The sequence below is a fragment of the Salmo trutta genome, unplaced genomic scaffold (genome assembly GCF_901001165.1).
Source record: "Salmo trutta unplaced genomic scaffold, fSalTru1.1, whole genome shotgun sequence".
NCBI classification, from domain to species: Eukaryota; Metazoa; Chordata; class Actinopteri; order Salmoniformes; family Salmonidae; genus Salmo; species Salmo trutta.
Window position 1 is genome coordinate 87,501 of NW_021822767.1, and position 6,276 is coordinate 93,776.

Genomic DNA, 6,276 nt, shown 5'->3' on the forward strand with positions numbered 1-6,276 from the left:
CAGTGGTATTGATAATATAGACCAGTGGTATTGATAATATAGACCAGTGGTATTGATAATATAGACCAGTGGTATTGATGATATAGACCAGTGATATTGATGATATAGACCAGTGGTATTGATGATATAGACCAGTGGTATTGATGATATAGACCAGTGGTATTGATGATATAGACCAGTGATATTGATAATATAGACCAGTGGTATGAATATAGACCAGTGGTATTGATGATATAGACCAGTGGTATTGATGATATACCAGTGGTATTGATGATATAGACCAGTGGTATTGATGATATAGACCAGTGATATAGACCAGTGGTATTGATGATATAGACCAGTGGTATAGACCAGTGATATTGATGATATAGACCAGTGATATAGACCAGTGGTATAGACCAGTGGTATTGATAATATGACCAGTGGTATTGATGATATAGACCAGTGGTATTGATAAATAGACCAGTGGTATTGATAATATAGCCAGTGGTATTGATAATATAGACCCGTGATATAGCCCAGTGATATTGATGATATAGACCAGTGGTATTGATAATATAGACCAGTGGTATTGATAATATAGACCAGTGGTATTGATGATAGACCAGTGATATTGATGATATAGCCCAGTGGTATTGATGATATAGACCAGTGGTATGATATAGACCAGTGATATTGATAATATAGACCAGTGATTGATAATATAGACCAGTGGTATTGATGATATAGACCAGTGATATAGACCAGTGGTATTGATAATATAGACCAGTGGTATTGATGATATAGACAGTGATATAGACCCGTGGTATAGACCAGTGATATTGATGATATAGACCAGTGATATTGATAATATAGACCAGTGGTATTGATGATATAGACCAGTGGTATTGATAATATAGACCAGTGGTATTGATAATATAGACCAGTGATATAGACCAGTGATATTGATGATATATACCAGTGGTATTGATGATATAGACCAGTGGTATTGATAATATAGACCAGTGGTATTGATAATATAGACCAGTGGTATTGATAATATAGACCAGTGGTATTGATATAATAGACCAGTGATATAGACCAGTGATATTGATGATATAGACCAGTGGTATTGATGATATAGACCAGTGGTATTGATGATATAGACCAGTGATATTGATAATATAGACCAGTGGTATTGATGATATAGACCAGTGGTATTGATGATATAGACCAGTGGTATTGATGATATAGACCAGTGGTATTGATAATATAGACCAGTGGTATTGATGATATAGACCAGTGGTATTGATGATATAGACCAGTGATATTGATGATATAGACCAGTGGTATTGATGATATAGACCAGTGGTATTGATGATATAGACCAGTGATATAGACCAGTGGTATTGATGATATAGACCAGTGATATAGACCAGTGATATTGATGATATAGACCAGTGATATTGATGATATAGACCAGTGATATAGACCAGTGGTATGATAATATAGACAGTGATATAGACCAGTGGTATTGATGATATAGACCAGTGTATTGATAATATAGACCAGTGGTATTGATAATAGACCAGTGGTATTGATAATATAGACCGTGATATAGACCAGTGATATGATGATATAGACCAGGTATATTGATAATATAGACCAGTGGTATTGATGATATAGATCAGTGAAATAGACCAGTGGTATAGACCAGTGATATTGATGATATAGACCAGTGATATTGATGATATAGACCAGTGATATAGACCAGTGGTATTGATTATTGATAATATAGACCAGTGGTATTGATGATATAGACCAGTGGTATTGATAATATAGACCGTGATTTAGACAGTGGTATTGATGATATAGACCAGTGGTATTGATGATATAGACCAGTGATATAGACCAGTGATATAGACAGTGGTATTGATGATATAGACCAGTAATATTGATGATATAGACCAGTGGTATTGATATAGACAGTGATATTGATAATATAGACCAGTGATATTGATAATATAGACCAGTGATATTGATATATAGACCAGTGGTATTGATGATATAGACCAGTGATATTGATGATATAGACCAGTGGTATTGATAACATAGACCAGTGATATTGATAATATAGACCAGTGGTATTGATAATATAGACCAGTGATATTGATGATAGACCAGTGGTATTGATGATATAGACCAGTGATATTGATAATATAGACCAGTAGTATTGATGATATAGACCAGTGATATAGACCAGTGGTATTGATGATATAGACCAGTGGTATTGATGATATAGACCAGTGATATAGACCAGTGGTATTGATGATATAGACCAGTGATATTGATAATATGACCAGTGGTATTGATAATATAGACCAGTGATATTGATGATATAGACCAGTGGTATTGATAATATAGACCGTGGTATTGATGATATAGACCAGTGGTATGATAATATAGACCAGTGGTATTGATAATATAGACAGTGGTATTGATAATAGACCAGTGATATAGACCAGTGATATTGATGATATAGTCCAGTGGTATTGATGATATAGACCAGTGGTATTGATGATATAGACCAGTGATATTGATGATATAGACCAGTGATAGACCAGTGGTATTGATAATATAGACCAGTGATATTGATGATATACCAGTGGTATTGATGATATAGACCAGTGGTATTGATAATATAGACCAGTGATATAGACCAGTGATATTGATGATATAGACCAGTGTATTGATGATATAGACCAGTGGTATTGATGATATAGACCAGTGATATTGATAATAGACCAGTGATATAGACCATGATATTGATGATATAGACCAGTGGTATTGATGATATAGACCAGTGGTATTGATGATATAGACCAGTGATATTGATATAGACCAGTGATTTGATGATATAGACCAGTGATATAGACCAGTGATATAGACCAGTGATATTGATAATATAGACCAGTGCTATTGATGATATAGACCATGGGTATTGATGATATAGACCAGTGGTATTGATAATATAGACCAGTGATATAGACCAGTGATATAGACCCAGTGATATTGATGATATAGACCAGTGGTATTGATGATAGTCCAGTGGTATTGATGATATAGACCAGTGGTATTGATGATATAGACCAGTGGTATTGATAATATAGACCAGTGATATTGATGATATAGACCAGTGATATAGACCAGTGATATTGATGATATAGTGGTATTGATGATATAGACCAGTGGTATTGATGATATAGACCAGTGTATTGATAATATAGACCAGTAGTATTGATGATATAGACCAGTATATTGATGATATAGACCAGTGATATAGACCAGTGGTATTGATGATATAGACCAGTGATATTGATGATATAGACCAGTAGTATTGATGATATAGACAGTGATATAGACCAGTGGTATTGGATATAGACCAGTGACATTGATGATATAGACCAGTGGTATTGATGATATAGACCAGTGATATTGATAATATCCAGTGGTATTGATGATATAGACCAGTGGTATTGATGATATAGACCAGTGATATAGACCATGGTATTGATGATTAGACCAGTGATATAGACCAGTGGTATTGATGATATAGACCAGTGATATAGACCAGTGGTATTGATGATATAGACAGTGTATTGATGATATAGACCAGTGGTATTGATGATATAGACCAGTGATATAGACCAGTGGTATTGATGATATAGACCGTGATATAGACCAGTGATATGATGATATAGACCAGTGATATTGAGATATAGACATAGATGATAGACCAGTGGTATGATAATATAGACCAGTGATATAGACCAGTGGTATTGATGAATAGACCAGTGGTATTGATAATATAGACCAGTGATATTGATAATATAGACCAGTGGTATTGATAATATAGACCAGTGATATTGATGATATAGACCAGTGATATTGATGATATAGACCAGGTATATTGATAATATAGACCAGTGGTATTGATGATATAGACCAGTGAAATAGACCAGTGGTATAGACCAGTGATATTGATGATATAGACCAGTGATATTGATATATAGACAGTGTATTGATGATATAGACCAGGGATATAGACCAGTGGTATTGAAATATAGACCAGTGGTATTGATGAATAGACCAGTGGTATTGATAATATAGACCAGTGATTTAGACCAGTGGTATTGATGATATAGACCAGTGGTATTGATGATATAGACCAGTGATATAGACCAGTGATATAGACCAGTGGTATTGATGATATAGACCATAATATTGATGATATAGACCAGTGGTATTGATAATATAGACCAGTGATATTGATAATATAGACAGTGATATTGATAATATAGACCATGATATGATAATATAGACCAGTGGTATTGATGATATAGACCAGTGATATGATGATATAGACCAGTGGTATTGATAATATAGACCAGTGATATTGATATAGACCAGTGGTATTGATAATAGACCAGTGATATTGATGATATAGACCAGTGGTATTGATAATATAGACCAGTGATATTAATAGACCAGTGGTATTGATGATATAGACCAGTGGTATTGATGATATAGACCAGTGGTATTGATGATATAGACCATGGTATTGATGATATAGACCAGTGATATAGACCAGTGGTATTGATGATATAGACCAGTGTATATTGATAATATAGACCAGTGTATTGATGATATAGACCATGATATTGATGATATAGACCAGTGATATTGATAATATAGACCAGTGGTATTGATGATATAGACCAGTGGTATTGATATATAGACCAGTGGTATTGTAATTAGACCAGTGGTATTGATAATATAGACCAGTGATATAGACCATGATATTGATGATATAGTCCAGTGGTATTGATGATATAGACCAGTGGTATTGATGATATAGACCAGTGATATTGATGATATAGACCAGTGATATTGACCAGTGGTATTGATAATATAGACCAGTGATGATGATATACCAGTGGTATTGATGATATAGACCAGTGGTATTGATATATAGACCAGTGATATAGACCAGTGATATTGATGATATAGACCAGTGGTATTGATGATATAGACCAGTGGTATTGATGATATAGACCAGTGATATTGATAATATAGACCAGTGATATAGACCAGTGATATTGATAATATAGTGGTATTGATGATATAGACCAGTGATATTGATGATATAGACCAGTGATATTGATGATATAGACCAGTGATATAGACCAGTGATATAGACCAGTGATATTGATAATATAGACCAGTGCTATTGATGATATAGACCAGTGGTATTGATGATATAGACCAGTGTATTGATAATATAGACCAGTGATATAGACCAGTGATATAGACCAGTGATATTGATGATATAGACCAGTGGTATGATGATAGACCAGTGGTATTGATGATATAGACCAGTGATATTGATGATATAGACCAGTGGTTTGATAATATAGACCAGTGATATTGATGATATAGACCAGTGATATAGACCAGTGATATTGATGATATAGACCAGTGGTATTGATGATATAGACCAGTGGTATTGATGATATAGACCAGTGGTATTGATAATATAGACCAGTAGTATTGATGATATAGACCAGTAGTATTGATGATATAGACCAGTGATATAGACCAGTGGTATTGATGATATAGACCAGTGATATAGACCAGTGATATTGATGATATAGACCAGTAGTATTGATGATATAGACCAGTGATATAGACCAGTGGTATTGATGATATAGACCAGTGACATTGATGATATAGACCAGTGGTATTGATGATATAGACCAGTGATATTGATAATATAGACCAGTGGTATTGATGATTAGACCAGTGGTATTGATGATATAGACCAGTGATATAGACCAGTGGTATTGATGATATAGACCAGTGATATAGACGTGTATTGATGATATAGACCAGTGATATAGACCAGTGGTTATTGATGATATAGACCAGTGGTAATTGATTAGACCAGTGGTATTGATATAGACCATGGTATTGATGATCTAGACCAGTGGTATTGATAATATAGACCAGTGGTATGGTGATAATATAGACCAGTGGTATTGTATAAACCATGGTATTGATAATATAGACCAGTGGTATTGATGATATAGACCAGTGGTATTGATAATGACCAGTGATATAGACCAGTGGTATTGATAATATAGACCAGTGATATTGATGATATAGACCAGTGGTATTGATAATATAGACCAGTGGTATTGATAATATGACCAGTGTATTGATGATAGACCAGTGGGA